A 24,747-nucleotide genomic window follows, 5' to 3' on the forward strand; every position below is an offset into this window, starting at 1 on the left:
GCGTCGCGTCGTCGCATCTGCTCCGTCGAGGCCCGCTGGTGACGTGGCGTCGCAGCGATGCCCTATTCCCTCACGCAACACCGTTTCACCCGCTCTGCTCCGTCGACGCACGCTCTTGACGCGTGTCGCTATTAAAATGCAGATACCTGAGCTATATAAGCTTTACAATACCTGGCTAAAGCCTGTGCCACGTAAAAAAAATTCAGAATAAAGTCAAAAGCACTTTTGTGACAAACAAAGCACCCCGCAACGCTGCCACAACAGTCTAAAATTACTTCTGTAGCTTATTTCACTTTGACATCTATAATTATGATTTCGGTGTAAACCTCTAAAAAGTGTACTCACTGCAATGAACAAGTTCATTTTGTTAACATGACGTCCAGTTTTTGGCGAAGTCATTTATGAGGATGATGCCTCCCAAACGATAAGAAATGCGACGAGAAATGTCGTACCAGAGGACTCCTGATTAATTTTGACCACCTGCTGTTGTTAAACACGCTCGCGTATCTCGCTGAACTGACGTTTTCACTTTCCACCTCTACCACACCGGTAGTCAAACGCATTGCATCTGTTTCCGCGGCCTGGCGCCATAGTCACTAAGCCATCACATTCTTTAGCTGCCATCTACGGCTATTAATCAACTGCAAACAATTTCAGTACGACTAATGTGCTAATGTACTGTTTAGATATGTATTTCTTACTTGTATCTGAAACAATACAGATAATTGCGACTCGGGGTCCAAGGACGACAGATGGACTCTTGGAGCAGACCAAGAGGAGACGAAAAGCTTTATACAATATGTACATAGCAGGTAATAACCTACAAGTAGCGGTGCCGAAAAGCGCACCAGACCGACGGGGCCCCGGCTCTCTTTCCTGAAGATGGACCGCTTCTGCCTTAAATCACTTCGAGCGTCCAATCGTCGGCAGGAACGAGGCAGGTCCGGTGCTGACGTCAACCGCGTCGCTTTCCTCTTTCGTCGAGGGAAAAGGCCGAGCTGTATACCACCGGTCTTAGCGGCAAGGGGTCAGCAGTTCGAATTTTGAAGGCTGTCAGTAGATTCGTCGTGATGCTCTCTGCCCCCAGACTTCCCTGTTCGACCCACAGAGAAGGTACGGCAGTTTTCTGGACCTTTGGAGGCTGTCCGTCACGAGGGCAACCACTTGGGAAGAACAAGGGGGGGGGGGGGGGGGGGATGGAGGAGGCGGTTGCCTCGATGACAGGAACGCAGTTTGGCACAACAAGATGTAATCTTTCGTTCGCGTTCCATTGTTCTTGTTCTTTATTACCCTCTAACAAACGGAAGCGTAGGCAGGCGGTTATCCCAAGACACCACTAAGAAATTGACAGTACCCCTCTTTTATATATAACAAGCTATATAATACCAGAAACATAAACACATTCGGTACAAGAAATTGTACCGAATGTAGAAACAAAACAAAAGTAAAGCTCACCAGGTGATGCGTCCCGTATGCACCCATGCAAAGTAAGAGCAGACGAATTCACTTTTTTTTTTGTTCGTAAGTTGGTCTGCGTCATTCGCAAGCCATTAATTCTTTAATAATATTTCCAGCATCAGGACTGGCTGCCATCTGTTATGAACAGTGTTTCGCGTAAGCAATTTTTTGTGAATGCGGGCCCAGAAACTCGCGTCCACTGTGCTGTGAAAACGATATCACACATGCATACACAAATGTTATCGCTCGCGTAGACCTGAAAGCAGGCAGTCAATATAAGTAGGAGGGAGTTGGCCAGACTAACATCTCCAGCAAAGCCTATATAAAAAAAATTTAATTACGGGGTTTTACGTGCCGAAGCCACGATCTGGTTATGAGGCACGCCGTAGTGGGGGACTCGGGAAATTTGGACCTCTTGGAGTTCTTCAACGTGCACCTAAATTTAAGTACACGGCTGTTTTTTGCATTTCGCCCACATCTAAATGCAGCCGCCAGGGCCGGAAAGCTTGTATTTCTCGCAATATTAGTACAGTTCTCAAAAATATACAATTAAAATAAAATAATTAGCTTGTCGTCTACTAAAAACTTGTCGTAGGGCTTTCAAAGCACACCTCTGTTCACTTTCAGTTATCGTTTCGATTTTGTGCTTATTGAGCCCCTAACTTGCGTGCCATTAAGTGCCTGGCACCGGTAAATTATTATTCCTCTGTTTCAGAGTAACCTCGAAAGATGTGAGAGTTCCAGGAGCAAGTTATAAGCCGCCGGCAGACGGCTTTTGCAATCACGTTTGACGCCACCGCTGGTGATAGATCACTTCTGTAAAGTTTAGTTAGATATTGCCTAATACATGGTACGAAAAGTAACCAAAACAGCAGTAGTTCCTGTTTCTCGGAGTTCTTTTTTTTTCTGCTTTTCAGTTCAGGGCTGCCTCCAGAAACATCTGCCCATGGCGCTGCGTGTGGGCTGAAAGCCCTCCACTTGGTCACTCGTTTCTCTTTGTGCATCTGGGGCTGAATTCACATAGCTTCTCGCTTATAAGTGCTTTCAGCCATCGCCTGACCGCGTTCGCAAATAATATGTGCAGCATCAGGACTGGCTTCACTTTTCTCTTACAAACAAATATCGCGTAAGAGATTTTTTGGCGAACACGGGCCCTGAAGCCAAGTCGATGATTTCGCAGCTGCTGCTCCCGCCAGAGCGAGCTGCTTTCCGTTGGATTCGACCACGGAGCGCTATGCCAGTGCTCGTTCCCTAAGGCACTCCCGGATGAAGGCAACGCTTGGCCAAGTTCCACGAGCGTATTCAATAATCCAACGCGGCACCAAATCCTTATTCTGCGGGCACGCGAGTTGCCTGGAGAGAAAGATGCCGCTGGAGGTTTCTTTTCTTTTTTTTTTTTTTGTCTTTTTGCTCACACCGCGTCAGGTGTTAAAGGCAAAACAGCCGCCCGACGGCAGCGACGTAGAGGGGGAGAAGGACGAAGAAGGCGAGGAGGCCTTCTTTTTTTTACACGGATGAGGAGTTTTCCGCAAGGTCGCACGCGGTGGCACGTTCGTGAAGCATTCGCCCTGCGGTGATTGCGGCACACTCTCGTTTTTTCTTACGCGTTCTTGTATGTGCAACGGCGACGTCTGTGTACAACAGCGAGGGCAAAGGGCCGAGTACAGAGGCGTTCACGGTGACGAGCAAGCGTCACTGTCAGTCCACGCGGTGTTGCCCACAGTTCGCGCACGGAGAGGTACGGAGAGCTCCGGCAGCAAGTGACTCACCGAGTAAGTACACCTACGCGTCGTTCTTTACGCTAATATAGGATTGACGTAGGGGTTTCGTCGCATTGCTTGCACCCGGAGATCCACGCGTGTGTACCGTCACGCGTGTTGTGCTGTCGTAGCCTACGGATATGTTCGAGGAAACGCCCGTCATAGCCTCGCGAGCCGCTGGCACCCCCTCAACACGCCGTTCATATATACACACATGTCTAAGCCATAAATGGCTCAGTCGGACTAAATGCTCCAGAGGAAGAAAAAGCTTGTCAGATTAGAAATAACTCATCAGCAATTATTGTAGCTTAATCGTGAATCCAGCGGTCCGTCGTACATTGGTCACGATTGCGAACGCGGACGCTCGTAACAGTGTAGCGAGCTCTCGCAACGAAACAACTACTGCGCGTTCGAATCAAGATCGGCCCTTATTGAATCACGTAGCAAAACGGTGCTAGATGCTACCATTTAAAGCAACCTGCGTACAATTTAGCATTTAAAAATCACATTAGGCACTTAGTGCCACTTTGTTTTCGGCGACATTTCGCGCATAAGTATACATTTTTCTCCATTACCTTTCATAAAACATATGACGCCGTTGCTCTCTATTTGCCCAGAATAATTATTATGATGAGACTGGGTCCCACCTTCTCATCAACTTGCTCCAGCAATGGCGATGGGTTTTTACATCGGTGGTATTTTGTTCCTTCCGGAAGAATCAGAGAATCAATATTGACGCGTCTTTCAATGAGCAACGCGGACTAAAAGATGCCAGCTTGTAAAATAATTTGAGCAAAGACAAACCCCCAGTAAGCGTTTTAAAAGTGGTTACATAAGCAACGAAGGTCTCCGTGTTGTTAGGCACCATAAACAAAGATGCGGCAATTAAACGTAAAATTTTAACTTTGTTCTCCCGTGAAGAATGAAATGAATGAAAATGAAATGAGCCATACTGTACATCAAAATTATCCGCTCTTGTAGTGGATATAGCGAAAGAAACGAGGACAGACACACACATCACGATCTCTGACAGTCAACATGCGGTTTATTAGACTATCGGAAATACATCCGAGAAGAAAGGCGCGAGCAAGGAAGGTAGCCAACGGCAAACGAACAACTGTTTCGCTTTTATTGCTCCGCCCTTAGGGAGACAAGTGGCCAATATTCTTCGTGTGTTAACACGTAAGGCATTGATGAATTGGCACGCCATCTCCAACCAGCAGTCGCAAGTTTCTCTGACTGTGCTTGAGAATTGTGCAGACGCCTATTCCCTGTTCTTTATTCAAGAGTTCTATGGCTCTTTTTTATACAGGCTCTGCAAGCTAACATAGGCCGCACTGTTAAAAAATGGGTTCAATATACTACGATTATAGGAGGTATAAGGAGGTATAAGGAGGTATTAGGAGGTATATAGGAGGTATTATAGGAGGTATGGAGGGAGGGAGCTCTTCTTGTCTTCATTTGTTTTGTCAAGTTTCTACTTTTCGTTCACTCATTCTGAGTTGCGATAATTACAACTTAAGGGCATTTAATGCCAACTCGCCCAAACTGTCACCTTTATGAATTTCGAATCACTTTATCGTGCCATAAGAACCAAGTACCCTTCCTTAGCACTCCTTGGCCAGTGCCCGCGCCAAGCAAACTGAAACTTGCTCGTCGCTTAGTTGCTCCTTATTGGACATTGTCGCAGCGCATGCGAGAAGCGGTCGTGCTCATACAATCGCACATTTGAACGTAACTTTCGTATTTATTTCGTGGAAGTCGTTGCAATGCAGAATTTAGGTTTCGGTGTTCAATGTTGAGAGAGACATACGTTCAACAGAAAAGTGAGAACAAAGTCGCCTTCAGAAAATGAGCTTGTATATAGGGCTGTCAGTAAACTACTTCAACGCATGAATTCAGAATGTCTTGAACGCAAAGCATTGTGTGCTTTTTCGGAAAAACATGAAATGTAACGTCGTCACTAAATATGAGCGAAAGCATTCACTGTTTAGTACGATGACGGGATCCATCGCCGGCTAGACGCATGGTATGCCTCCGTCGGAGCTTGAGCCTGCCGTGTTCCCAACAGCGATGTGGTGGTTTTGGTGGATGTTTGGAATAAATTTCCAAAACAAAATCTTTGGCGAATGCTTTAGCTGAACAAAAACTTGTTTGGAATGTTCCAACAGCCATCATTATCACACTTTCATTGTACTCTATTGCACTCGTTGCGTTCATAAATTCAGCAAGTTTCCAGGCACTCCATTTACTGTCAGATTATTTGGGACGGTTTCGGGCCACAACGGATAGGTAATAAAAAGGTGAAATTGCTCGGTCAAATTTATTCTCAAGTAGATGCTATTACTGCTGAAATTGGCTTGCACTCTACTGCGGCTAGCTAATTTTTTCATTAGCTTATAATTTTTCACGTCACCACAACACCTTATATTGATATTCAATACACTTTGCCATAAATAATGCAGCGGTGTTGTACTTTCCAGTTCAAAATTCGCTCACCATGCTCGAAAGTTTCGAATAACAGCACAACGACACCTCCAGAGAGGATCTAAGAGTACTCTGTTCTCCCTTCTGTCCCTTCTGGTATCCTTGCGCGGTTGATCAAAACTTTAAAACAAGTTTCGCCAATAAGCCCAATCTTACATTCTTCTTAATTTCATTCCTCAACATGAAATGTCGAAATGCGTTAAAGAACCCTAAGTGGTTAATATTAATTCATAGCCCTTACTACGGCGTCCCCCAAACCGAAACTGTGACTTTGGAATGGGAAGGAGAATCAGCTGGTTTCCTTTTTATTTGTTCTAGTTAGGTTTATGCATTTCTGTCCTTCCTTGCAATTCCTTTACGAATACCGCTTATGGTGTCATCATTCTCATCTTAGTATATTTTCGTCTGCTAGCTCGCATGCCAATACTTGGCGTATCCCGCATAGTGAGTATGCGTCGTCAGCCTTGGAATAACAACAATTGCTAGGCTGGCTCAAGGCAACGGAGGCTAAATTGGTACGTGTCCAATAAACAGCCGCTATGAGAGTGTACATACTTCCTTATATTTATCTGGTTTTTCACATTCGCGCATTATGTGGGAATAAGGGAAGCTTCGTTACAGATTCCAACAAGACGATGTTTCTGAAAGACGTTCCGTAAAGCTTTTTTTTTTTTTTGCTTTAAAATTTGTTGGCCCATTTAATCGAATCTGAGGCGGAGAACAGCGATCAACCAACACAACAACTTGGGAGATCGGTGTTATTTCGCAGTTATAATCCGAGAGACATAAAGTACTTGTTGGAATGAAAAAGTATGGAGTGATCTATCTGAACTGACACTGAATTGGCCGAGTTGCTTCGGCGTTCACCTACTAAGCACGACGTCCTCTGTTCGATTACCTGCCAAGGCGGTAACAGTCAAATAAGGGAAAGAAGAGAAACCTCCGCGCTTTTAAACTTAAAGAGACCTCCACTATAGCATCTCTCTCTCACTCACACACACATACACACAGTAGAGTGTAAACTCTAGTACACATTATACTCATAGCACAGATGCTGCTTCCGGACGTTATGCCTCATAACCAACCCTAGTTACGATGAAGGAATACTGTTTGTTTAAAAACGCATTTATCGTGTTCTTCTAAACAAATTTGGAGGACGTACGCTTACGCTTCGCCTTTAAGAATGGAACGTTATAGCATTCAAATATCCCAGACTGCTTCTCACGCTTCCCTGCAACTGCAGCTTATCTAGACGTCATGTTTACCGGAAAACGCTGGCGCCGTACGCTATGCGCGAAGGCTAGCTTTCTGGTAGAAACGCGGCCTCTTGCGTGGCCACGATGACGATGATGATTTATAGGCATCTATTCTGAAACGGTGTGGTGAAATATAGTCCTCTAGCCTGCTTGACTTAATTAGGTACGTTATACATGTTCTATCTACCGTGTCAGTGTACATCTTCTTAATCTATTTAATTTTAAACCCATCTTGTACCACTAGCCATGACGGTAAGAGATCCGGTCGTATCAATCACTTCCCTTGCCTTTTTTTCCACCAGTACCCTCAACTTCTCTTGCTTATACCGACTGCGGAACGGCTGATTCTTCCGTTCATTTCAAAGCCAAGCGCTTCTGTAAGGTGTACGTTACCTGCGATTCTGACTGGGTGAATACCTTCACATCCGATTAGGATGTGCTGAGTTGCCTCCGGATTTTCGCTGCAGCATACACATGCCTCATTTATTTCTGAATATTTGCTCCGGTATGTCTTTGTCTTGGAGAAACCGGCTCGATCCTCAAATAGCAAGGCACTGCCCTTTGTGTTATCGTACAGGTTTTCCCTTCTAATTTATTTCTTCTCCCTCTTTTGAATCGCCCGTGGTCATTTATATTCCTGTGCTTTGCATCCAAATAACTGTCTCCAGTTCTCTCACTTTCCTTCTGATGACTCCTGGTTGTCTATTTACAGTTTCAACTATATTGTACTTGGTTTCCAACTTTCTTGACCTCTTCCTCCATTCTGTGTCGACGCTTTCCAAGTACAGATACTTGTGCACTTTAGCCGCCTATTTATTTTACTCCATCCTCTTGAATCTTTATTCCAAAGTAATTTTGCTCTGTGCTTCTCTGACTTCAAAAGAGGCCCAACCACTGTCACCCTGCACCACCTCATTTGTGCTTTTACCGCGGGCTCCCAAAACCAACGGGCCTACCGATCTTTGGTTAACTTCCAACCCCGACAAGATATTCAATTTTAGGCATAAAATGGCATTTAAAAACGCTAACGCTGGCACCTTTACTACTTTGCGAATTAAACGCACTACCTCACACCTATTGTGGCCCCAAGAGTGCTCTCTGTTTCCTTATTTCAGCATTCCACTTCCCCTTTGTTTCCATTTTCTTTTGGCGGGTACTTGAGTAAGTCTATTCCTTCGGTTAAGTATACGCCGAGGTGTTTATATTGCTTGATTATGGGTATGACTTGCTGTTGAATTGGCACCATCTAATTACTCGTCTCCTTAATAAAAATGATAATTTCCGATTTCCCTGTGCTAAACATGACGACTAGATTTGTGGCTGCATTGCCATGGATATTCTCAAGTGTCTGTAAATATATTTCATTGTCCGCTGGTGGCACTACCTCGTGCGCATACGTAACTCCAGTGTGTTTCTGTTGTACCATTTGTCCATTACGCATGTAAGATAAATCAAACCCTAATGTGCTGTTTTCCAGTCATCTTTCTATACCGTTAAAATAAAGCGTGAACAACAACGGCGACAAAGGACATCCTTGCTTCAGTCCTTGGTGAATTCCCACCACTTCATTACCTTTTCGACCTTCCCATACAACTTGTGCTCGGTTGCCTCTATTTATCTCCGTCAGCAGCTCCACGACATTTTCCTCTGTGTCTTCGTGCTCATAAATATCCCATAACAATACCTTGTCCACGTTATCGTAGGCTCATTTACTATATGGAAATGCTATCAATAAAGGTCTATACTGAGCTACTGAAATTTATATACACTGAGTGAGTACAAAGCTATTATATTCTAAGCGTCTGCCTATCCTTAACCCATTCTGCAGTTCTACCAGAACATCATTTTTCTCCACTCATTTTGACAGTTCCAGTTTCGTGGCTTGCATTGTCATTGTATATATCACCAACGTTACTGTAATCGACATGTACGAGCTCGTCTTATCCTTATCACCTTTGATCAAGATGAGCTTCATCTTGATTTCACGCCATCCAACCAGAATCTTCATCGTTCTAATCACTTGCTCTAAGGCATTATTCAGCAGTGCCTTGCTCTTCGGACCGAGGTTTTTGATTAGCTGCTTTGGAATTTGACCTGGTCCTGCTGCCATAGTATCAGGGACATTTCCTTCTGCTTTTTTCCAATAAAAACCTCCTATCCTGAATTTTAATCTATCGGGCGTCTCTGTAGTTTCTGGATCTCTTTGAGTCTAAACTACGCTTTCTTTCATGCCGAACCTATCCCTAAAAACGTGTGTGATGTTCCGCAGTGCACTGTCTCCTTCGTAGATGTTACCGTCTACTTCCCTTATAGCCGTGTGCGAATCTTTAGTTGGATCTGTGAGTGCTCTTAAAGGGTTCCAGAATCTTTCTGGGGTGCCTTTGTTATTTCTGCGAATGTTATGCACTCAACCTTCACTCGAGCCTTTAATTTTCTCTTGCACGAGCTCACTCGCCACCCTTTTCTTTTCCCGGTATTTGTTCCATCTAAGGAGCACCTCTTCTTCGTGTATTCCTAGCTTTTTGGCTTCCCCGTGACCCCTAGACGCTTGCTTACGCTCTTCCATAGCTTCCTTTATTTCCTTGATCCACAACTTACGTGGTTTCCTCTTTCCAATGCAACACATTTATTTCCTTGTCTGTCTTATCCCCTTCTGCATAACGTCCACCAGATCCTAATATTCCCAGACTGTTGTAGGAAAGGCATTTATTTTCTTCTCTGTTTTTTTGCGATCTCTGTCATTTGCTCTTCATTCATTTTTAGAAGTTCGCATGCTACTGGTTCGTTTTTTGCGTCAGTATCCCTCTCAAACTTTAATGCTAAACGTCTGTGATCGCCACCCAGGCTATTTCCTTGGTGCTCGTCTATTATCATTTGGTCTAGCTGTTCGTAGACCGTTTCTGAGACTAAGGCGTAGTCTATACATGACTGCCTGTTTCCGCATTGCCACGTTACCTTTCCATGACGCTTATTCTCCCTGCCAACGCCTGTAATGTTCTGTTCATCATACAGATCCAGCACTAAAGAACCGTTGTAATCAGTATATCCGTATAAATCATCCATGTGCGCGTTCATATCTCCCACTATTATCATTTGGCCCTATTTCTTGGAGTCATTAATATTGCTTCTAATGCAATTGATCAATTCCTTTTTTTTTTAACTCTGCTGTCACTACCCGTCCATAGGTAAGCTACTCCTAGCCACGTCTTTCTGCCTTGCCATGTGCCGCTAATCCATAAATACTCCTCACATGTCTCTTTTACCCTTTGCCACTTCAAACCTCGCCTAATTAGCTTGCCTACGCCTCCGCCTATACTTGACACAGTCATTATGTTGCACCCTTCCCGTACAAAATTGTCGGTAACAGGCGATTCCTCCAAATCTTGTAGATGCGTTTCGGTCAACGCGTACACGCTAATCGCTTCGTCATTCGGCTGCGTTTGAATTGCCAGCCATTTTTCTTGCTTGTGACCACCTTGCATGTTTATGTAAGAAATTTTACCTTCTCTATTCTTATCCTTCGTGCGTCTATTCGTAACTCTTTGTGGTCTAATTGTGCCCTTTACTGGTGTATCGCTACGGTCAATACCAAATCTTCCTTCCTGAATGCCTGCGGCGAAAAGCTACTGCCCACGCCGCCAATCGATGTCCAACGGGTGTTGCTACACTTTCACTAAAATGCATCCCGTCACGCATAAAAGTGCCTTCGCGGCCTGCTCGGTGCCTTTTACGGTCACTTTCAATAACCCTAAAATTCCTTTCCACGGCTATGGTCCAAATTTCCTTGTTTACTGCAAACACTGCCCTTGCAATTGCATACCCCTGCCTTTAAACTTCTGGCACCGCGCACACTACGATTTGTACTTCCTTTGAAACATTCGGGAGGTCGGTGACCCCTTTGGCTATTTGCTTCACGATCCCTGCCCTTTCTCTTCGCAGTACGTCAATCACTCCGCCCAATAACACGACTAGGTGCCTCTCCTCCAATGGGCCCCACATGCGTTCCTTGAATTTCGCTATCAGCTCCCTAATAGGTTTTCCCGAAAGCGCGCTGACCTGGACTTGTTCGCCAGAACATACCTTCTCTGTTATCGCCGGTGCTACGTTACGCATGTTGGAATCCCACACAATGAGAACTCGACGCTTTTATTCCTCCTCACCGCCGAAAAGCTGCACCCGAGGCCGCGATGCCATCCTCCTCTGTTTTGTCCTTGCCCTCTGTTTTGCTGTCTTCTTCCGCGGCCGGCACGTCAGTAGCAGTCCCTTCGTGGCCATCGCTGCCGTGTCCGTCACTGCTTTCCAGCGCATGTGGTTTCGGCTCCCTTATCTGCTGCCCCTTCGTTGTCAGTCCCGTTCGCGATGCCCCCCGCATCGAAGCGTTCATCATTGCTTTGCGGAATGATGGCTTTCAGCTTCACTTTTGCGTTGGCTAGCTTTTCTTCGACTTCCTTCCTCTGCTTCTGTTCGCTCTTGAGTTCCTTTTCTAGCTTTCCAGCCCGATTCGCTAGCCTATCCTCCTGCTCTAGGCGGTCTAGCCGCGACCCTAGCACGCACATCCTACAGATAAAAGCTGCACCGTTCGCTTCGCGTACTGACTCAAACCGCGCTTCTTCTGGCCCCTATTTTGTAGCGATGCCTTATGCATTATTCTATGCTATTCTTATCATCCACCACACACGGCCGCCTGATCGCGTTGATAATGTGGGCAGACCGTCGCTCTGACCAGTGGCCAAGCGCGAAAAGCCTGAAAAAGCATAGAATCGGAAAAGGCATCGCTACAAAATACCGGCCCTGACATTGTACATTGTTTGCATGCGATGATGGTTGGCACTAGGGGGAACCCACGCGTCCATTGTTCTTAGTACGAGTGCTCTTATGCGTCAGGGCCGGTATTTTGTAGCTATGCCTTTTCCGATTCTATGCTTTTTCAGGCTTTTCGCGCTTGGCCACTGGTCAGAGCGACGGTCTGCCCACATTATCAACGCGATCAGGCGGCCGTGTGTGGTGGATGATAAGAATAGCATAGAATAAGGCATAAGGCATCGCTATAAAATAGGGGCCCAGTACAATGTCACCCGACTTGTGGAAGAAATTACAATTATTCGTTAGCTACTTAAATATCTAAGCAAAAAGCCTTAAAAACTGAAAAGCATGAAAAATACCGTAATTATTACTCGGTGTTAGATACGGGACCGTTTCCTGAGCCTGCTTCGATTTCACCAGACCGCATCGAATCGCGCCACACCTAAGTAAGGAACGCAGAAGCAGATCTACCCCGTTCCCGAGGCGCGGCACGTGCAAACGAGTTGGCGTCCCCCGCCTCGTGCGCCTCAGGTGGAGCTATTCACTGCTTGACCCTTCCCGAAAGTGTTGCGAGAGCCTGGCACTGTGCCAGGTAACGTGGGTCCCGAGGCAAGGCGGCTGTAATGCACCGTGAAGCCCTGGCAGCAATCCCCCCATCCGCCTTTGTGAAGGCAGCTACAGACCGGGAAGGCAATACCGCAGAGAGAAGTAAGCCCTCGGACAATTGGGGCCCAAGGAGCGACCCTGTGCGCCGGGTGTGACACAATCGCACGGGCGCCTACCATTGGCCGAAAATGACGCCACCTGAGCGGGCTCGCCGATTGACCGAACGTGACGTGACTTCGAGACACCGAAAGGGTTAAAAGCCAGAGACCGGGAGTATTCCTAGAGCATCCCTTCATTCATCTCTTTCGAGCGTCTTGCCACGGGCCGCAGCATCCGACTTGCTGCCGGCCCGCAATGACTTTATGACTGTTAATTTCTTTGTACTCTCACTGTAAATTATGTAAATAAACCTCAAGTTTTCATCTCAAAATCCCCCTCAACCTCGGCCAACTGCCGCACTCAACGGCAAGGTCCAAATATTTGGGGGACAGCAATTGGGATTGTCCTCCAGATCCAACATCGGCTAACCCGACCCCTCCAAAGAAGCAAATGAGCGAAATATCAAGTAAAAATCTTATCGCTTTAGTACGCTACTCCTGCTGCGCTGAGAAGGCTCCTCCACTCGGCACGTCTGTATGCAATGGAGGCGAGCTCCATCTGGAGGTGTGGCAAAAAACTGGGCGCGCCTCTTCATGGGTTTTGAGATTTGCGAATTACGTTTTCTTGTACATTCAAATTACGATAAGATGCTAGCATGTCGGTAGGTAGTGCGTAAGTCATGCTTTACCATTTTTCTGACGCATTTTACTTTCATGAATTCAATTAGTTCAATAACTTCTTTGCGTTAAAAGGAGGTCCTGCGTGGTTGGGCATGCGCAGTTCGGAATGCTCTTTGCCAGAACGACGGTCGCCGGTGGACGTGGGACGCCGGGTTTTCTGCGACACGGTGCACTTAATGCCATCGCGTTTACAATAGCTTTCTTGGGCTCTCTTGCCCACTTTCATTGTGGCTGGGGGTCTAGCTTTCGTCTCCGATACAAAGCTGCCAATGGAAAAGGCACGCACCCTCGTACAACCGAGTTGCGAAGAGCGGTCTTCGCCGAACGCCAACATTGAGACGCCCGTGCTGCCGTGGGAAAACTGTTTGGGCGTCTAACCCCCGTATTCAGATATGCGTTGGAAATAAAGTTATTCTGTAATGGGGCTCTTTTAAGTCTTGCTCCATATGCAAAAAAAAAAAGGGGGGGGGGGAGCAGGACATTGTCGGCAACGGCTAGCTAATATTTACTTTTTGGGGGGATAGGGTAATATTGCAATGTCCTAGCGATGTCTAGAATGATGGGCCGAACAAATTGTTTGCATTGGCGGGTTGAAAGGATTTCTGCATCTGTTGAACTGTCATTTACACATGCGATTAAGGAGCACCGAAGATGAGAAGGAATAACCCATATTTTCCTTTTTAAGAACTCTAAAGAAGAAGCTTTGAATCCTTATGAACTCATTACTAGATCTGGCAGCAACCTCTTCAGAAGTGCTTCTTCTGTCAGGTACTCAGCTCATATTTCTTCGCAAGATATATGAAACCTGAAAAAGGGCAACTGTTGTTGAGAGACAGGAAATTATAGCTTGGTAGCGCTAATGAATAACTCGTGTATGTCAATATAGAAATCAGAAAATTACCTTTCTTGTATTCTCTTGAACTTTATTCTATAGGAAGGACAGCTGCTAAGTTCTTGTAACCAAGAATTTGTGGTTGTTTTTCAGTTATTACCTTTGTTTTTGTAGCTTCCGAGAAAATGCGTTAATGGCATGAGAGTTTAAGTGTGACTTCATTGGCATTGAACGCGTTAACTTTATCACTTATATGCAGGGTGAATAGCACGGTGTGTATTGCAAACCACTTTGGTACTTCATATATAATACCTTGCGCATTACTGCGGTGATGGTGTTTTGATAATTAGCGTAAGCGATCTGTCAGCATCCGCGGGAGACTCCAGGCTTGGGCAATCAGGGCAATCGCATGTTTTCGCTTGTGAAGTAGATTTATAATATTTATGCACCCACGAACTTTAAGAAGATCACGATAATTACCCCATGTAATTAACTTTGTTATGTTTCTAGCGATTTTACCCTTAACCCAAAGAGCCCATGCATTAGCTGACGCTTCAAGCTAGTCGAATTCGCCGTGTTCTTTCGAATTCGTGCGTTTCTACGTGATCTCATAAGCGAGACACTCCCCCCTTGTCGAAAAAAGATGCCGAGACAAGGTTGGTTTATAAGAGAAATAAATAATGACAGTTTCTTTCGTTTTTGAGACACCGAGATGCTAGTCGTTTTTTTTTTCAGCTTTTTTATTAGGGCACCAGAAACCGGCATTCAATGCCGGACACGCGACACCTGCCCTGATGTGTCAAAAGCGGCTGCCTCAACTGACGCCATTCGTTCGCAACGACGTCGCATAGCCCGATCACGCTTGTTTTCCTTGTGCTCATCAGCCACAGCATCCGACCTCCTTTCCCAGGCAACGTATACTTTCCGCGAAGGAAGCACTCGTGCTCCGGTTATTCAATACCAATAGGAGCGAGCGGGATCAGTTCGGACAGACTGAACAAAGCGAGGATACCTGAGTGGGGGCAAACGTTAACTCTGCGATCACGTGAGCCACGTGCCAACCCGAATAAGGCCACATGCGCGCAATCTTGGCTAAGTTCAACACGTGTCCGCGCACGTGCCACGCAATTATGAGCTGAGGTGCGACAGCCCGACAAAAAAACAGAGATAAAGAGCCACGGAAAAATCGGGGCCAGCACATGTTTGCACCGGTTTTCCCCGAGACAAAGAATGGGGACCAAGCGTGCCTTTGCGCAGGCCGTGTTTTTCGTTTTTTACCCTCTAATGCTGTCACGTGGAGAGAGAGGCTTCGACAACACCTCTGACGGGTCGTTTTCGATTAGCCCGGGGTGTTTTCGCCAGGCGTTTCCCATTCACTGGCGATTACGCAACGGGGCGCTGATAATACTTTGTTTGGCTATTTTCGAATTCTCGCTCCGGGTGTTACGGAGCTTTTACATATAGCGTAAAGAAGCGGATCGCCGAAGGGATGCGGACAACTTCCGCTCACGAGACTGCACCGTGCTCAGTGCTCCCTGCGTACGCCGTATAATTATTATTTTTTTTTTCTTTTAACGCCTATCTCTTGTCTTTCACACCACGGCTTCACTTCGCCGTAATTCGGAACCACTTTCTTTATTGAAATGAACATTCAAGAAGCAGATTTAGTCATCCTGTAATGGAGACAGCTGCTTCCTTTGACGCAAGAACCATTCTAAGAAGAAAGATATCGTAAGACCAATATGAGCGTCACAGATTCGGGAAATATAGAGTGTAGTTAACCAGAGAGAGATGAAATAATGTCCGCAAACAGTCCTAGATGCACTGGAGCCCATCGAGACAAAAGGCGAACGCAAGTTTGACCCCGCACTCCATGCACAATCCCCACATATACGCGCACACCGAGTTCCAAACGAGCACGTGATCGGGAGCCTTCAAACGCACGAGCGTGTGTGCGAACGAGGGCTGTCTCGTACTCGACGTCGCGGTGTGGCCCCGCGGGCACAGATGAGAAAAGTACACGTATAATATAACGCAAGCACAGAGGAACAACAGTCTACTGTGGCCTTCATCACACAAGGCGCGCAGAAGGATGTGTACGACAAACACTCAAGACTGCAGGCGCACATAAATATCAGTAATTGAGACGGGTTGCGAAAATCTACTCAGTGTTGCACCAAATACATGTTTGGCATGCGTATTTTTAAAAAAAAAAATGTTCAAGTCACACAACATGCCCTAGGTGCCAGACGTGTCCAAAAAAAGAAAAACCCTGTTTGAGCGCGTTCGCGTCGTTTGAGCGCATTACGTCACGCAGCCAACCTTGGCAAGCCACCTCTCCGTGAAGCCACTCTCTCCACTTTTCCTTGAAATATCGTCCCAATACGTGGTCTCAGAGACTGCTTGTTTTGGCCTAGTATGTTTAGTTCGTAGTAGTTGTTAATCGATGCGCGCTTGTTCGGCTGCCCTGTCATAGCCCTCATGCTTCCAGTGGGGGGAGCGATAAAACCTACCGCATGCTGTGACGCGACGATCACGTGTTGGGCCGACTCGTTTGGCTTCAATCGTGTTGCGCAATGCTCTATCCGGGTTCTTTTCCTCTGTGATATCCTCGCTTCCGTTGTCATCCACCCACTTTAGCCAGAGGCTGAAGCGGCAGCTTTCGTTGCTTTCTTGCGCCAGTGGCGCGAGCGGCGGCGCCGATCGCGAGAGCCGCTGTTCTCTCGTGCCGGCGCCCATTACTGCAGCGCCAACAAACGTGAGCAGCACTTGCTTCTCCTTCATAAAAGGCACTTCAAAAGCACGCATCATTGAAATATGTTCTGATCGCAGCGGAAACCAACACGGCGCAAAACATATTTATTTATTTATTTATTTATTTATTTATTTATTTATTTATTTATTTATTTATTTATTTATTGGTACCTCAAATACCCCATTTGGGGTTTTACATGAGGGGTGGGCATATTTAGATCATATTTTCAATGAATGCTTTGAACGATGAATGACTGAGTGGTGCACCGCTTCAGCAGGTAGATGATTCCAGTTTTTCGCTGTTTGAACGAAGAAAGAGTGAAGATGAGCGGAGGTGCGAGCTGGAGGGGGATAAACAGCCTTTGAATGGCTATGACGGGATGAAGTGCAATGCGCAGGCGTGATGTCGGTCTGATGAAGGAGCGAGTGATAAAATTTGTAAAAGAGGCACAGTCTTGCTGTTTTGCGGCGCTGCTCGAGGGTTGGAAGGTTCAGAGATGATCTAAGTTTAGTAACGCTAGTGTGGTAAGAGTAGTCAGAATGAATGAACCTTGCTGCACGATTCTGTGTGGATTCTATAGTGCTGTCGCCAGGTTAGAGTGGTGTGGGTCTTACACTGTGCATGCGTATTCCAGTTTGGGTCGAACGATCGTTAAATATGCGAGTAGTTTTACTGAGGGTGGAACAAGACGTAGATTACAGCGTAGGTATAGCATAGTACACGATTGGCATCATTACTGATGTTGCAAATGTGCGAGGACCAACTGAGGTTATTGGACAAGTTAACGCCTAGGTACTTATATGAAGTCACAGCACATATTTCCGAACCGGCGATAATGTAATTAGCTGAAATAAATGAATGGCGACGATGGAAAGTAAGTAGCGACGGTTTTTTGACGTTGAGGGACATTAGCCAATTATTACACCAAGTTTCAATGACGTTAACGTCGGACTGGAGAGCGCGAGAGCCAGCGTCGTTAGTGATAGGACGATAGATTACACAATCATCAGTAAATAAACGAATTTTGGAAGAACAACCTATCGGTAAGTCGTTAATGTATATTAAGGAGAGTAGTGGCCCCAGGACTGTGCCTCGTGGCACGCCGGAGATAACGGGTGATAAGGAAGACTAGCATTGGTTAGTGTAAACGAAATGTTGACGGTTAGTCAGAAAGTTGCGTATCCATTGGAGAACACAAGGCTTAAGATTAAGACATGATAGTTTTAGAAAGAGCCGTTCATGAGGAACCTTGCCGAAAGCCTTTTGGAAATCTACGAAGAGGGCGTCTATGGGTATGTTTTGATCAAGATGCGAGCTGATGTCATTAACGAATAGAGCTAGTTGAGTCTCGCAGGACGTGCCTTTCTGAAAACCGTGTTGATTAGGATTAAAGAAATTAGCGGATGTTAGGAAGTCTACAATATCAGAATAAATTATATGCTCCATTAGTTTAGAACAAACACTGATGAGGGAAAGTGGGCGGTAATTGTGGCACGATGACGATGATCCTTTTTTTGGTACTGGAATTATCTTACCTATTTTCCAGACTTGCGTCACCACTCCAGATGATAATGATTTCTGAAAGATATGACATAAGAATACACTAGAGATGTGCGCAGTGTTCTTAAGCATTTTGGAGTTGATTCCATCATTGCCGGCTGAGGATGTTAATTTGAGGGATTCAATTAGCTTGGTGATACCATGTGCTTCGATTGTTATGTCTGGCATCGTTGGGTTGTTGAGGTAAGGACAGTCTGGGAGGTCAGTGTTAAGTTCAAAAGTGAACACGGAAGAGAAGACAAAGTTTAGTACTTCAGATACTTTATGGTCTGGAACACGGTTATTGTCGTTATCATATAATAATAATGGTTTTCGGTTATTTGGGGTAATGTATTTCCAGAATTGTTTGGGATTGTTTTGCAGCATGTTAGGGAGTGTAGTTGAGTAGAAAGTTCGTTTAGCTGTTGCGGCCAAAGAGTCAAACTCCTTTTCAGTGACGTAATATTTTTCCCAGGCCGGAGCCGTATTGGAACGCTTGGCTTTACGAAACCATCTTTTCTTGTTATTGTTAAGTCGTTTTAATGTGTTGTTGAACCATGGGGACGAAGTTCGCTCTGTTAAAATCATAGTTGGTATGTAAGTCGTAGTGAGTTCGATCATTTTATTTTTAAAGAGCGTCCAGTTGGTGTCTACTGTGCGCTTCGGGAAATCTATAATGTACCAGTTCTAAAACTCGGTTAGTGCATTGTTGATGCTGATATCTCGCAACAACCCTTTCCTGCTTCCTTTGTTTGTTTACTCCAAACCTGCCGAGGTGTTCCGCTTCAGTGATGGCCTTTTTCAAACATTTCCGAGCCCGTCAGCAAGTCTAACGAAGGGTTGAATGCCCGGAAGTGTCAACGCCGGGGTATCACAATTCAAATAGCAATAACTCTATAGCAATATCTCTATTCAAATAGCAATAACAACGTTGTCGAAAAAAGCAGAAATGCGTTTAAATGAGCACCTGCGCTCCCTAGTTAAACAATACGTCCTCACTGTAAATAGCAGGACAAATATGTTTGAACTCTCCGTTTCCATGTGCGGCGTACGTACTGTAAGCGTTCGCCAAACAAGCCCGCTATCGTATGCTGACGTCTCCTTGTCGAGGCTTCCAAAAACGAATCCGAGTGAGTATGCGATCGACGATATCATCACGACATAGCTGATCACCTCCTCCCGATTACTGTTACTGGGCCATTACGGTGGTGCGTACACCGGCAACAAGGTGCTGCATCGGCTTAAGGGGTTGCCAAAGTCCCACCATTATTGTCTTGTAAGCGCGTCCCATAAGTGCCGTTTGTTTTGCTTTGGTCTGATGTTGTTGTTTTTACACATGCCGCGATGGGCTTAGCGGTTATGTCGTGGCGCTGCTAAGCAAGAAGACGCGGGTTCGATCCCAAGTTGCTGGAGCAGCATTTCGATGGTGATTAAATGCAAAATAAAACAGGCTCGTGTACTTAGGTTTGGGTGCGCGTTAAAGAACCCCAGGGGGCCAAAATGAATCTGGAGTCTTCCTCTACCGCGTGTCTGATAACTGTATCGTGTTTTTGGCACGTAATACTCCAGAATTTATTTTAAGATTGTCGATCAAATGTTTTTTTTTTTTTCATCCTCTTAAGCATGCAGCGCGTTGCATGCTCTTTTACTTCAAGAAATTGCGTGAAGGGCCGATCAGTAAATGCTTGACAAATCACGGTGTAGCATTATGTAAATTAACGAATTTTCACTAATTGACCTAACAATTATTTACTATAGGCGACATGTACCAGTTGTGAGGTGGAGACCGAATAGTATCTGGAAATAAGTCCTCAGCATCGGTGGCGTAATGCATCGAAGCTTAAGTTGATGGTTTCCCCATAGCCTGCGTCTAGAAATTCGCAACGAGGTCGACCGCTTCGCAAACGAATTCTTTAGCTGGCTTGAGTTGGATATATTGAAACCGATGCTATAGTCACGAAATCTGTGCTTAGCGGGTACAGCTGCAACGTTAGACTGTTTTACTTCCGCAATCCTAGCACGTGTTCTTAAAGTGGATAATTAAAAACTTAATCAGTTAACACTTTTATTAGCTACCATAGCATGGCCAACTTATCACGCAGGTAATTTCCGCTTCCAAGTACCTCTTGAAAAAGCGTAATGGTGTTATCTGATACAGGCACTCTTTAAACAATCAGTTTGAGCTAAAGAAAAAAAAACTGTCGCATTGTCCACCACTTCCTCGACACCTGCGACAATGCTATCAGCCAAAGTGTCACGCCGCATTCGAAAAACAGATGCAAATAGGTGACGGACGTACTGCCACATTGTTTGTATAGATACCAATGTCTTTTTTTTTTGTTGTTGTGTGTGTGTGCATTTTTCATAGGACTTCATAGAATTTTGCTGTCACTGCAACCGTGTGCTTCTCACCTAAGGAACAAATGCCAACTTTACTTAATTTCGTTGTGTGTGTGTGTGCGTGCGTGCGTGCGCGTGTGCGTGTGCGTGCGTGCGTGCGTGCGTGTGCGTGCGTGCGTGTGCGTGTGCGTGCGTGCGTGCGTGTGCGTGTGCGTGTGCGTGCGTGTGTGTGTGTGTGTGTGTGTGTGTGTGTGTGTGTGTGTGTGTGTGTGTGTGTGCGTGTGTGTGTGTGTGTGTGTGTGTGTGTGTGTGTGTGTGTGTGTTTGGGTGTGTTTGGGTGTGCGCGTGTGCTCGTGTGCGCGTGCGCGCGTGCGCGCGTGCGTGTTTCAATTTCTTTCGCTCTATCCTATTCGCAGGACAAATGGCGCGCTGGTAGCTTCTTCAACTGGTGTATTATGCTTGTCCGACATTACATATTTAGTTATTGGATTAAAAAAATTAAGGTTATCAATTAACAGGATTCATTTATTGGTTGATTGACAACATTAATTAGATTGGAAAGGTCAGCAGTTGTTCGCGCCGGCTTTATCCCAAATAAGATTATCCTTTGAGCAGGTAGCAACGACATGAGACAGTAGTAAAACAAAACACCTAACCACACTATAACAAGAACTGAGAACTATGAGAATCTATGAGAACTTTTGGGGAAGCGTTAAGTCGTGCACTCTGTAAGATCTTCGCGCACGCGTATAGCTGAAGAAGCATAAGGAAATGAAGAAAAGGGTCGAAAAAAGTTCATATAGGCGCGTTGGGGTGCTTGCCGGATGAAGAATAAAAGCTGGGTTGCGCACATTTCAAAACATAAACAAATCAGACTTCTTGCAGTGCACGATGAAATACTATCCCTTTTCTCGGGCACAAGCAATGTGTATCCACAACCAACATATGGTGTGGGTACACATGGTGTACAGGTTACTGGCTATAGCGTTGCGATGCTAAGCACGAGGCCATCGTTTCAAACCGCGGGTCACGCCGGCCGCATTTCGATGGGGCCGAAACCGCAAAATAACACCTGTGTATCGTGCATTGGTAGTCGCACGTTAAGGAACCTCAGGTGGTTCAAATAATCCGGACTCCCACACTACGGTGTGCCTCGTGACCAGATTGTGGTTTTGGCACGTCAGACTCCAGAATATAATTTCGGATTTTTTTACTGCGTACCCACTCCGTCGAAAATGGCAGCCTTCCGTTGAGCAGCACTATATGTACTACGTGGAACTAGGGACAGCAGTGGTAGTGCTTTGCGTGCAACAAAGGCGCGCTCATCTTTTCTCAGAGACAGTGGCATCGACAACACACTTTATTTGCTTGCCATAGGGTGTGCTTGTGTAGGATGTGTGCGTACTATGAAAGAATGCGTCATTTTATGTTATGTTATCATGTTGTTATGATGATGTTGTCATGGCTTGTTATGTTGCTATGAAGCACGCCTCATTGCGCTGGAGCGCAACTACTCAAGCTTATAAGGCTGTCTGTGTGAACGTGCGCGGGCGTTTCTACAGACAAAGACGTGTGGCCAGTCCATCGTGTACGTCTTGCGGTTGCTGCGAGGCACTTCAGCACCTGATATTGGAATGCCCCGCTTTCAGTGTGCAGCGCATGTCGCTATTGACGGGCTGTCATGTCCTTCGCGTGCGCTGTGTTAACCAGCTTAGGGTAACGTTTGTAGCCCAAACACTGTTTCTTCTATTTAACGTTCTGTAGTAGCGTGACCTTCAGTGACCGGCCCTACTGTGTGCGGCCTGTACTGTGTGTTCACTTTATTCTTTAGAGATTTGTCATCTTGCTCTTTCATTCTTATTTCCTCCCCTCCTTCCTACCGTCCATTTCTATGTGTCCGTGCCCTTCTCTCTGAAGATTAGGCAGGCGTTGTGCCCTTTCCGGTGGCAGCTTCCAGCCCGCTTCTCGCTTTCCCTTTCCTGTCAAATGTATGCACGTCTTTGGAAATAATAGTAATAGTTATGTTGAGTAGCCCGCTAGGCGTGTGGTCGAGCAAACATCTCTAGTACCCATCACAGAATGTTCCCCGCTCTCTCTCTCTTTCCATCAGAACGGACAAAAACACTCGCCAATAGAGTTAAATGGTAAGCAATCGTGATGCCCCCACTGAAAAAAAAAAATATGAGGTTTTACGTGCCAAAACCACTTTCTGATTATTAGGTACGCCGTAATGGAGGACTCCAGAAATTTCGACCACCTGGGGTTCTCTTAACGTGCACCTAAATCTAAGTACACGGGTGTTTTCGCATTTCGCCCCCATCGAAATGCGGCCACCACGGCCGGGATTCGATCCCGCGACCTCGTGCTCAGCAGCCTAACACCATAGCCGTGCTCCCGCTGAAGTAGTAGCCAACGACTCCATTTGTTTCACAGGACATGAAGTCTTTGGCCGAAACTTGTTTCGTATATTCAAAAGCCGTATTTTTTGCTTTAGCGAAAACAGCGGCTTTGTCGCCTGCGCGCCGTTCTGCACGTTCCACGTGCAAGCAAGGAGTAAACGAAGCAGTCAAGTTAACGAACTAACGAAAGTTGTTGCTTTTTGATCGTTCACTGAAACGCAATGGAAAGTGTAGACCCATCGCTGTGACTCACTGAATGCACCAAGCCTTAAGCGATACCTTACACCTAGTGCAGAGGAAAAGAACATCGCTCCACGTCTCCGCGGCCAGCTCAATAAATGAGCGAATGTTTGTGTCAACTGGCCCGATCCTGCCCATAATTTTCTATGCTTGGCAATAAGGAAGCAATACAATGCTAATTGGCATAATTGGTACACTAGCTCTAGCAGTGGTCGTGTAACATTTTCAGAAGCCCTTATCATTCATTATAAACATTTACTTTCTTACATTTGGCACCACTCGTTCATATCGGTTTAAGTGACCAATAAAACCAGTGACTCTTGGCGCCAAGAAATTACCAAGCATTTCATTTAGTACGATTGCCTGTGACAGACTGATCTTTATGTATTCCGGTTTCTACGTGTGATACCGACGACTTTCCTTTCTGCGTGCACTCGTCTGACGGCCGCTTCGCGTTTCCATGCAGTTGTGCACTTCGCTCTATGAAAAGCGAAACATTTGCTTTCGCAAAAGACTGCGCGCGCCCTGCCAGCGGGTAGGAGGCAGGAGTCACGCTGCCGTACCGTCGTTACTCCATGATTACACCGCGAACAGCGGGAACTTGCGGAGTACCGAGGAGCTGCATATGCCTCAAACCAGAAGGGGCGTAGCAGACGACGCGCCGTTTCACTATACAGCTGCGTCGAATACCTACAGCATGTTTTCATAAACGGACACTAGACGAAGGAAAAACGCAACAACTTTGCATATGCGTGCAATACAGCGGACACTTCTTTTTCCCATGAAAACTACAAGGAAATGACAGGGTCTAATGCAATAGCCACTCTATTCCGATTGAAAAACGATATATTTGCGAGTTCTTTCAACACGTAGCTGCGGCTCCTGGCTGAGATCTTGATTTGCCGAAAGCCTGCCTCGGAGCCACAAGACGGAAGTCGTGGTTCTGGTAAGGGCTGGCTTTTCATGATTCATTTATTCGCGCCGTCACGCACCAGACGCGGTCATACAGCGGCCGTGGCGTCCGGTATGTAGATATTTATATTTTTTTGCAATTACCTCAATTTGTCACGGATAATAAAAAGAAAAATGAGAGGTTAGTCACAAGAAGAAAGGGTAGACCGATTCTGAAGCCACGTCTTCGGGAGCAATGATGCGGTTGCACTCGGTAAAAGGCCAATACGGTGAAGACAGTAATTACGCTCTGTTTGATGGTCTCGACACACCAAGCGTCTCCGAGAAAGTTAATTCTACGTGCTGCTGCGCCAGCTCGTTCGTGCTTCCAGGTTTAACAAGCACCCATTATAGACGGGACAAACGAAGGTAAACACAGGCGCTTGTCTATAAAGCGCTTGTCAAACCTGCAAGTGACGAAGGTTTGCGTCGGCAAGCGGGGCACAACAGAAAGACCAGCGGTTAGAGTTCTTACCTAACCTAACCTAGCGCGAACGACCGCATACTCTAGAAGAAAAAATTATTGAGTTAATTAGCGCAAG

The sequence above is a fragment of the Dermacentor andersoni genome, chromosome 5 (assembly GCF_023375885.2).
Source record: "Dermacentor andersoni chromosome 5, qqDerAnde1_hic_scaffold, whole genome shotgun sequence".
Classification (NCBI taxonomy): Eukaryota; Metazoa; Arthropoda; class Arachnida; order Ixodida; family Ixodidae; genus Dermacentor; species Dermacentor andersoni.